This window comes from Salmo trutta, chromosome 3, assembly GCF_901001165.1.
Source record: "Salmo trutta chromosome 3, fSalTru1.1, whole genome shotgun sequence".
NCBI lineage: Eukaryota > Metazoa > Chordata > Actinopteri > Salmoniformes > Salmonidae > Salmo > Salmo trutta.
Genome location: NC_042959.1, coordinates 14,140,400 through 14,151,614, shown reverse-complemented (window position 1 = coordinate 14,151,614; position 11,215 = coordinate 14,140,400). Strand labels below are relative to the sequence as shown.

The 11,215-nt window shown below is 46.9% G+C and overlaps 1 pseudogene; it reads left to right on the top strand.

Annotated features, from left to right (window-relative positions):
• The first annotated feature begins 9,099 nt into the window (after window positions 1-9,099).
• Window positions 9,100-10,284, top strand: LOC115164111 (tetratricopeptide repeat protein 9C-like; annotated as a pseudogene).
• The last annotated feature ends 931 nt before the right edge of the window (window positions 10,285-11,215 follow it).

Sequence of the window (11,215 nt, the reverse complement as noted above, 5' to 3'; positions counted from 1 at the left end):
GTTCCTGGAGTAGGGGGAGTGAAGGAAACAGGGTTTGCGTGCACCTCTGATGAAGAAGCAGCCCCCCGAGCACTTGGCTGGGGTGACCCCCGGAGCGAGGGTCCTTGACATGGGTCTTCCCACATAAATGGCTCAAATACTGGGATTCATTGCTAATTCCTGGCTGTAGCCCACTAGTCCCTATGAAGTGTCTAGTGGTACAGGTTATGGGCTCCATAGGCGATTAGTTGTTGGTAGTGGAGTTGAGGGAACAAGCAGGGTTGGACAGGACCGCGCTATTATCCCAGACGCGGTCTCTGTGGTTCATATTCGCCTCCGAATGAGCCGTCTGTCTCCAGTTTAACACTTTTCGTCCCTGGGAATTAGATTAATTTACAAATCGGCCCTTTCTGTTACAACTGAAAGTGTCAGTTTTTCAGAGCTGTCTGTCCCATTCCCAGCTATTTTACAAAGTGCTTTGTCGCCAGTACCTATGACTGGTCAGTAGGGTAACCTCCATGATAAGTTCCCTGCGTCTATTTAACATCCTTATCATTTATCGCCCTCCAGGTTCCCTTGGAGAGTTCATCAATGAGCTTGACGCCTTGATAAGTTCCTTTCCTGAGGATGGCTCACCTCTCACAGTTCTGGGTGACTTTAACCTCCCCACGTCTACCTTTGACTCATTCCTCTCTGCCTCCTTCTTTCCACTCCTCTCCTCTTTTAACCTCACCCTCTCACCTTCCCCCCCTACTCACAAGGCAGGCAATACGCTTGACCTCATCTTTACTAGATGCTGTTCTTCCACTAATCTCATTGCAACTCCCCTCCAAGTCTCCGACCACTACCTTGTATCCTTTTCCCTCTCGCTCTTCTCCAACACTACTCACTCTGCCCCTACTCAGATGGTATTGCGCCGTCCCAACCTTCGCTCTCTCTCTCCTGCTACTCTCTCCTCTTCCATCCTATCATCTCTTCCCTCTGCTCAAACCTTCTCCAACCTATCTCCTGATTCTGCCTCCTCAACCCTCCTCTCCTCCCTTTCTGCATCCTTTGACTCTCTATGTCCCCTATCCTCCAGGCCGGCTCGGTCCTCCCCTCCTGCTCCGTGGCTCGACGACTCATTGCGAGCTCACAGAACAGGGCTCCGGGCAGCCGAGCGGAAATGGAGGAAAACTCGCCTCCCTGCGGACCTGGCATCCTTTCACTCCCTCCTCTCTACATTTTCCTCTTCTGTTTCTGCTGCTAAAGCCACTTTCTACCACTCTAAATTCCAAGCATCTGCCTCTAACCCTAGGAAGCTCTTTGCCACCTTCTCCTCCCTCCTGAATCCTCCTCCCCCTCCCCCCCCTCCTCCCTCTCTGCGGATGACTTCGTCAACCATTTTGAAAAGAAGGTCGACGACATCCGATCCTCGTTTGTTAAGTCAAACGACACCGCTGGTCCTGCTCACACTGCCCTACCCTGTGCTTTGACCTCTTTCTCCCCTCTCTCTCCAGATGAAATCTCGCGTCTTGTGACGGCCGGCCGCCCAACAACCTGCCCACTTGACCCTATCCCCTCCTCTCTTCTCCAGACCATTTCCGGAGACCTTCTCCCTTACCTCACCTCGCTCATCAACTCATCCTTGACCGCTGGCTACGTCCCTTCCGTCTTCAAGAGAGCGAGAGTTGCACCCCTTCTGAAAAAACCTACACTCGATCCCTCCGATGTCAACAACTACAGACCAGTATCCCTTCTTTCTTTTCTCTCCAAAACTCTTGAACGTGCCGTCCTTGGCCAGCTCTCTTGCTATCTCTCTCAGAATGACCTTCTTGATCCAAATCAGTCGGGTTTCAAGACTGGTCATTCAACTGAGACTGCTCTTCTCTGTGTCACGGAGGCTCTCCGCACTGCTAAAGCTAACTCTCTCTCCTCTGCTCTCATCCTTCTAGACCTATCTGCTGCCTTTGATACTGTGAACCACCAGATCCTTCTCTCCACCCTCTCCGAGTTGGGCATCTCCGGCGTGGCCCACGCTTGGATTGCGTCCTACCTGACAGGTCGCTCCTACCAGGTGGCGTGGCGAGAATCTGTCTCCGCACCACGTGCTCTCACCACTGGTGTCCCCCAGGGCTCTGTTCTAGGCCCTCTCCTATTCTCACTATACACCAAGTCACTTGGCTCTGTCATATCCTCACATGGTCTCTCCTATCATTGCTATGCAGACGACACACAATTAATCTTCTCCTTTCCCCCTTCTGATAACCAGGTGGCGAATCACATCTTTGCATGTCTGGCAGACATATCAGTGTGGATGACGGATCACCACCTCAAGCTGAACCTCGGCAAGACGGAGCTGCTTTTCCTCCCGGGGAAGGACTGCCCGTTCCATGATCTCGCCATCACGGTTGACAACTCCATTGTGTCCTCCTCCCAGAGTGCTAAGAACCTTGGTGACCCTGGACAACACCCTGTCGTTCTCCACTAACATCAAGGCGGTGACCCGATCCTGTAGGTACATGCTCTACAACATTCACAGAGTATGACCCTGCCTCACACAGTAGGCGGTGCAGGTCCTAATCCAGGCACTTGTCATCTCCCGTCTGGATTACTGCAACTCGCTGTTGGCTGGGCTCCCTGCCTGTGCCATTAAACCCCTACAACTCATCCAGAACGCCGCAGCCCGTCTGGTGTTCAACCTTCCCAAGTTCTCTCACGTCACCCCGCTCCTCCGCTCTCTCCACTGGCTTCCAGTTGAAGCTCGCATCCGCTACAAGACCGTGGGGCTTGCCTACGGAGCCGTGAGGGGAACGGCACCTCCGTACCTTCAGGCTCTGATCAGTCCCTACACCCAAACGAGGGCACTGCGCTCATCCACCTCTGGCCTGCTGGCCCCCCTACCTCTGAGGAAGCACAGTTCCCGCTCAGCCCAGTCAAAACTGTTCGCTGCTCTGGCACCCCTATGGTGGAACAAGCTCCCTCACGACGCCAGGACAGCGGAGTCAATCACCACCTTCCGGAGACACTTGAAACCCCACCTCTTTAAGGAATACCTAGGATAGGATAAAGTAATCCTTCTAACCCCCCCCCCCCAAAAGATATAGATGTACTATTGTAAAGTGGTTGTTCCACTGGATATCATAAGGTGAATGCACCAATTTGTAAGTCACTCTGGATAAGAGCGTCTGCTAAATGACTTAAATGTAAATGTATTTTTAATGTGTGCGGTCCAGCACTGGGTGCCAGCTAGTTACCGGAACACATCTTACCACCTCAACCGAGTGAGGCTACTTGTGACAATAGTACCCCCAAGTGGCATGGCCAATCGGGGTACGTCACTGATCCCCGAAGCACGTGTGCCCAGAGTGGAACGGGCTGTAAGCAAACCTTGGCACATTAAACACATTTCAACTGAGTTCCACAGTGTTCACGGGTGTTAAGTGTTGTCTCCCGTATGTGAGTTCGATGAAACATGTTCAGACACACGGTTGTCAAGAGTGGTGGAAATGGAAGAAAAACCAAACTCTCCCAGTCCAGAAGGTGGCGTCCCGCTCCTTCAGGTGGTACTTTACGGGAGTCTCGCTGTTTGCTCCAACCAATGGTGTGCATGCGCAGTATCGCCCTGGATCATGCAAACAGTAATGTCAGGGTACAGGCTACATTTTGTTGTGCGTCCCCCACACTTTTGCAGCTTCATCACATCTACGATTCCCGAGGCCTCAGTGCCCGTTTTGAGGGAGGAAATATCCTCCCATTTCCAAAAGCAAGCACTCCAAGTGGTTGCTATGTCGAAGATCCGGGACTGCTGGTACAGCTGATATTCCTGGTTATGAAAAGGAAGGGACTTTGCGTCCCATTCTAGGCCTACATGCCCTCAACAAGCATCTCGGAGTCTACAAATTCAGAATGCTATTACAACGATTGGCTGGTGGCGGGGGAGGCAAGGGGGAAAGCAGTGTTGTACACAACCATGCTACTGTCCCGTATTCAGTCTCTAGGCTTCATAAGAAACCAGAAAAAAGCTGTCTGACTCCATCTCAGCGCATTCCGTTTCTGGGTCTTTAGCTAGACTCACTCGCGTATCACACTTTTCTATCCCCACGGAGGGTGGGGTGTGCTGTACAATGGTGACTCGATTCAGGGGGTAGGGGCACTGTTTTTGTCAGGCTGGCTTGTGCTGGTCAGAACCAGTGTGCATCAACCTCCTTTTTTTGTACAAATTCATTTGAGTTTTCTTAAAAAAACATACATAAACAAAGACAATAGACAACTTAACATTTATGTAAATTATTTCTACAAACATTGATGACATCACACTTGCTCAGATCAAGTCAAATCAAATGTTGTGCTGAATACAACAGGTCTAGACCTTACAGTGAAATGCTTACTTACGAGCCCCTAACCAAAAGTGCAGTTAAAAAAAAATAATACGGATAAGAATTAGAGATAAAAGTAACAAGTAATCAAAGAGCAGCAGTAAAAAATAACAATATATTCAGGGGGTTGCCGGTACAGAGTCAATGTGTGGGGGCACTGGTTAGTTGAGGTAGTATGTACATGTAGGTAGAGTTATTAAAGTGACTATGCATAGATGACAACAGAGAGTGGCAGTGGTGTGGAGAGGGGAGGGGGGGGGCAATGGAAATAGTCTGGGTAGCCATTTGACTAGATGTTCTGGAGCCTTATGGCTTGGGGGTAGAAATTGTTTAGAAGCCTCTTGGACCTAGACTTGGCGCTCCGGTACCGCTTGCCGTGCGGTAGCAGAGAGAACAGTCTATGACTAGGGTGGCTGGAGTCTTTGACAATTTTTAGGGCCTTCCTCTGACACAGCCTGGTATAGAGGTCCTGGATGACAGGAAGCTTGGCCCCAGTAATGTACTGGGCCGTTCGCACTACCCTCTGTAGTGCCTTGCCGTTGGAGGCCGAGCAGTTGCCATACCAGGCAGTGATGCAACCAGTCAGGATGCTCTCCATGGTGCAGCTGTAGAACCTTTTGAGGATCTGAGGACCCATGCCAAATATTTTCAGTCTCCTGAGGGAGAATAGGTTTTGTCGTGCCCGCTTCACGACTGACTTGGTGTGCTTGGACCATGTTAGTTTGTTGGTGATGTGGACACCAAGGAACTTGAAGCTCTCAACCTTCTCCACGGCAGCCCTGTCGATGAGAATGGGGGTGTGCTCAGTCCTCTTTTTCCTGTAGTCCACAATCATCTCCTTTGTCTTGATCACATTGAGGGAGAGGTTGTTGTCCTGGCACCACACGGCCAGGTCTCTGACCTCCTCTCTATAGGCCGTCTCGTTGTTGTCGGTGATCAGGCTTACCGCTGTTGTATCATCGGCAAACTTAATGATGGTGTTGGAGTCATGCCTGGCCGTGCAGTCATGAGTGAACAAGGAGTACAGGAGAGGGCTGAGCATGCACCCCTGAGGGGCCCCTGTGTTGAGGATCAGCGTGGCGGATGTGTTGTTATCTACCCTTACCACCTGGGGGTGGCCCGTCAGGAAGTCCAGGATCCAGCTGTAGAAGAAGGTGTTTAGTCCCAAGGTTCTTAGCTTACTGATGAGCTTTGAAGGCACTATGGTGTTGAACGCTGAGCTGTAGTCAACGAATAGCATTCTCACATGGGTGTTCCTTTTGTCCAGGAGGGTAAGGGCAGTGTGGAGTGCAATTGAGATTGCATCATGTGTGGATCTGTTGGGGCGGTATGCAAATTGGAGTAGGTCTAGGGTTTCTGAGATGATGGTGTTGATGTGAGCCATGACCAGCCTTTCAAAGCACTTCATGGCTACAGTCATGAGTGCTACAGGTCGGTTGTCATTTAGGCAGGTTACCTTGCTTTCTTGGGCACAGGCACTATGGTGGTCTGCTTAAAACATGTTGGTAGTACAGACTCGGACAGGGAGATGTTGAAAATGTCAGTGAAGACACTTGCTAGTTGGTCAGCGCATGCTCGCAGTACACGTACACGCCCACTAACACCCCTATCAGATCACAGCAAAATCAGTCTTCCGGACAGAGCAACACTTATCATGAGACATCAATGCTAAAGGAACTACACAATAGTAAGAAATGCTATAGATGGAAGGAAAGTAGTGTAGAAACCTACCAAAACACAATTAGGCAACAACAAATTAAATCCTTTTTAGACAACTTTTTATATTGTTTTATTTTTAAGGCCTGAGGCCTTTTGCCTTTTGGTATGCCGTCATTGTAAATAAGAATTTGTTCTTAACTGACTTTCCCAGTTAAATAAAGGTTAAATAAATACTTTTGCTTATCCATTTCTCTTGCTTTGGCAATGTAAACATATGTTTCCCATGCCAATAAAGCCCCTTGAATTGAATTGAATTGAGAGAGAGAGAGAGAGAGAGAGAGAGAGGATAGCCTTGCTATTGAGAAAGGCCGCCAAAGCCAGACCTGGCTTTCAAGAGAAGTCATGCTATGTGCACACTGCCCACAAAATGAGGTGGAAACTGAGCTGCACTTCCTAACCTCCTGCCCAATGTATGACCATATTAGAGACACATAATTCCCTCAGATTACACAGATCCACAAAGAATTAGAAAACAAACCCGATTTTGATAAACTCCCATATCTACTGGGTGAAATACCACAGTGTGCCATCACAGCAGCAAGATTTGTGACCTGTTGCCACAAGAAAAGGGTAACCAGGGAAGAACAAACACCATCGTAAATACAACCCATATTTATGTTTATTTATTTTCCCTTTTGTACTTTAACCATTTGCACACCGTTACAACACTGTATATATACATAATATGACATTTGAAATGTTGTTATTCTTTATTCTTTTGGAACTTCAGTGAGTGTAATGTTTACTGCTAATTTGTATTGTTTATTTAACTTTTGTATATTATCTACTTCACTTGCTTTGGCAATGTTAACATATGTTTCCCATGCCAATAAAGCCCCTTGAATTGAATTTCATTGAGAGAGGGAGGGAGGGGGTAAGGAGAAATAGAGAGAGGAGAGAGAGCACAGAGTGGGAGAGAGAGAATGAAACTGAATCACAAGAACACTCTGACTCACTCATGTTTAGCAGTGGTGCAAAGTACTTCAGTAAAAATACTTTAAAGTACTATTTAGGTAGTTTTTGGGGGTATCTGTACTTTACTATTTATATTTTTGACAACTTCTAATTTTACTTCACTACATTCCTAAAGAAAATAATGTACTTTTTACTCCATTCATTTTCCCTGACAGCCAAAAGTACTAGTTACATTTTTAATGCTTAGCAGGACAGGATAATGGTCAAATTCACACACTTATCAAGAGAACATTCCTGGTCATCCCTACTGCCTCTGATCTGGCGGACTCACTAAACAGAGAACATCCCTGGTCATCCCTACTGCCTCTGATCTGGTGGACTCACTAAACAGAGAACGTCCCTGGTCACCCCTACTGCCTCTGATCTGGCGGACTCACTAAACAGAGAACGTCCCTGGTCATCCCTACTGTCTCTGATCTGGAGGACTCACTAAACAGAGAACGTCCCTGGTCATCCCTACTGCCTCTGATCTGGCGGACTCACTAAACAGAGAATATCCCTGGTCATCCCTACTGCCTCTGATCTGGCGGACTCACTAAAAAGAGAACGTCCCTGGTCATCCCTACTGCCTCTGATCTGGCGGACTCACTAAACAGAGAACGTCCCTGGTCATCCCTACTGCCTCTGATCTGGTGGACTCACTAAACAGAGAACATCCCTGGTCATCCCTATGCCTCTGATCTGGCGGACTCACTAAACACACATGCAGGGTTTGTAAATGATGTCTGAGTGTTCGAGTGTGCCCCTGGCTATCAGTCAATTAAAAATGCAAGAAAATGGTGATGTCTGGTTTGCTTATATACTTAATTACATTTACTTTTGATACTTACGTATATTTAAAACCAAATAGTTTTAGACTTTTACTGACTTTCACATTTACTTTTACTTGAGTCATTTTCTATTAAGGTATCTTTACTTTTACTCAAATATGACAATTGGATAGTTTTTCCACCACTGATGTTAAGGCAATGCAGAAGATTTATATTTTGAGTGGGGAAAGTCAACTGGCATGAGATGGGCCAGCTATGGTGGACTACATACCTCTGCCAGGGTGAGCTCAGTGTAGAAGGACGACGTCTCTACATCCAGGTACATGGGGACAGACTGGGATTCTGCACAGCTGCACAAAGACAGAGAGACAGGAAACTGTCAATACTTAACAACGCTACAGCCACACCCCTGCAGCTTGACCCTCACACTCACTACAATGTATGCAACACGCCGGTCAATACACAGTACTATGGCCCAGAGTTTTCCCTTATGGTCCATGCACAGTACTAGGGCCCAGAGTTTTTCCTTGATGGTCCATGCACAGTAGTAGGGCCCAGAGTTTTTCCTGATGGCCGATGAACAGTACTAGGGACCAGAGTTTTTCCTGATGGTCCATGCACAGTACTAAGGCCCATAGCTTTCCTTGATGTCCATGCACAGTAGTAGGGCCCAGAGTTTTTCCTGATGGCCGATGAACAGTACTAGGGACCAGAGTTTGTCCTGATGGTCCATGCACAGTACTAGGGCCCAGAGTTTTTCTTGATGGTCGAAGCACAGAACTAGGGACCAGAGTTTTTCTTGACCAAATGACATGGAATGCCCTAAAGTATTTCCTGATGATATGTAGGCCTCAGTGTATAAACATTACCTGTAGGGTCTGGCGTTGTCATCAGGGACAGTGTTGCACCACTAGGCCAGTCTAAGGGAGAGGGTGACAATGACCCCTCCAGACAGGAACAAAACACACAGGCTCAGGGTCAGGAAGGCAGAGAACAAGGTGCTGGAAAAGGAATACAATAATAACATAGGTGACAGTGAACAAGTGAAAACATTGTCATTTGACATAAACTGTTATAACTATGTAATAGTAGTTAGCCCATAACACATACAGTGAGGGAAAAAAGTATTTGATCCCCTGCTGATTTTGTACGTTTGCCCACTGACAAAAAAATTATTTGTCTATAATTTGAATGGTAGGTTTATTTGAACAGTGAGAGACAGAATAACAACAGAAAAATCCAGAAAAACGCATGTAAAAAATGTTATAAATTGATTTGCATTTTAATGAGGGAAATAGATGGTGACTCCCAGCTACGTAGACTCCCAGCTACAAGATGCCGTCCGCTTAAAAATAGAGGGGAACAAATTCTACAAAGAGAAAAACCTTCGGTCTGCAATTGGACGTTACCACCGTTCGTTGCTAATTCTGCGTAGTTTAGACTCTGATGTCAGTGAAGGGGTTTGGTCCTGACGCTCCTGTACTCACCACAGGACAAGAAGAACTACTTAGGAACACACAGATTGACTGCTACAACAATTTAGCAGGTATTACAGGCCTTGACATGTTTCATGTAGTAGATTAGTTGTTTCAAATTATCCACTTAAAGGAGGATAGTACTAAGCAAGTCTTTCTGGACTTACCTTTATCTTCTCTTTTCTGTCACTTGTTCTCCCCCTCTCTCAGCCTGTCTGCTGCAGAGGGAGTGTGTCGACTACACGCGTGTCCAGGAGTACAGCTTGCGGGTGTTGCAGTTGCGGCCCGGTGAAATCAAGGCCCTGTACAGAGCAGGAGTGGCCACTCTGGAGCTGGGAGACGCACAGAGCGCAAAGCAATACCTCACTCAGGCCAGCAAAGGACAATCCAATGGTAGCTCCGCCTTTTGGTTACTATCTTCCTGTTTAGGGGCTGCTGTCCATACCACAGCCTTTCAGTAAAACAAAACAGATTATTGATGAGTTGTGAGGGCGTGTTATAAGCCCAGGCATACTGTACAATTCCCCAACAGAATGAAGTAGAACACATTATATTGTATTATTGTGTCTCTATGCTATTCCTATTCCCCTAATGTTGAGTGAAATTGAAATCACTGTATTTGTCACTGTCTCTCTTTGACAGACACTAATGTGAGGAGGCACCTGCAGCGAGCGGAGGAGAGGCTGAGCACGGAGTACCAGAAGGAGAAGGCTCTGTACCGGGGCATGTTCTCCTCCAGTCAGAGAGCCGGGGAGGGGGCCAGCGGAGGAGTCACCCAGAATGAAGTTCCCATCAGGAGGGATGTTCTGTTGTTCTGACCCTGACTGAGGATTGAGAAGAGCACTGGAGAAGAAAGAGGAACCAAGCCTGGACTGGACACCTGAGAAGAGTTACAGCACGTTTCAGGGAATCGGTCTGAGTAAGGTGCTGCGCAGGTTTGCTAATATGGATCACATAGTGACTAGTTATTTACGAGGCAAGATTATTCATTTTTTATAGATAATTGATTCTGTGCAGAGGCTTGATCAGGCTGATCCTACTGAAGAGCCTGTTATGCTATAGAGAATATTTGTGCCTGATGACCAACAGGGAGATGGAGCTAAATTGTTGGAGGTTCAGCATAAGGGTTGAAGGTCAAAGCGAGGGTGCTAAAGAGAGACTATTTGTGCACTGTTCACCTCAGTCCTGTTATGCCTTCTGAAAGTGGTTGTTTCTGGTCGCATAATCAGTCATGTTCCTTTTTGTGTACAAAATGTTTTGATTAAACTTAATAAATCTTTTTTGAAATTACAGCCTTTACTACAGCGATATACCAAACATTAGGAACACCTTCCTAATATTGACTTTTGCCCTCAGAACAGCCTCAATTCGTCGGGGCATGGACTCTCCAAGGTGTCAAGCATTCCACAGGGATGCTGGCCCATGCTGACTCCAATGCTTCCCACAGTTGTTAAGTTGGCTGGATGTCCTTTGTGTGGTGGACCATTCTTGATACACACAGAAAACTGTTGAGCGTGAAAAGCCCAGCAGCGTTGCAGTTCTTGACACAAACCGGTGCACCTGGCACTTACAACCATACCCTGTTCATAGGCACTTATCTTGTCTTGCCCATTCACCCTCCGAATGGCACTCATAAACAATCCATGTCTCAATTGTTTCAAGGCTTATAAATCCTTCTTCAACCTGTCTCCTTCCCTTCATCAACACTGATTGAAGTGGATTTAACAGTTTACATCAATAAGGGATCATAGCTTTCACCTGGTTAGTCTTTGTCATGGAAAGACACTGTTCATAATGTTTATACCCTCAGTGTAGAAGTGTTGGAGGTGGATGGAAGTATTCACACAGAGTCAAAAGTTTAATTACAAGTTTCCTTTATTAATAATAATTATAATAATAATAATAATAATAATAATACACACATTTGTAATAATACACA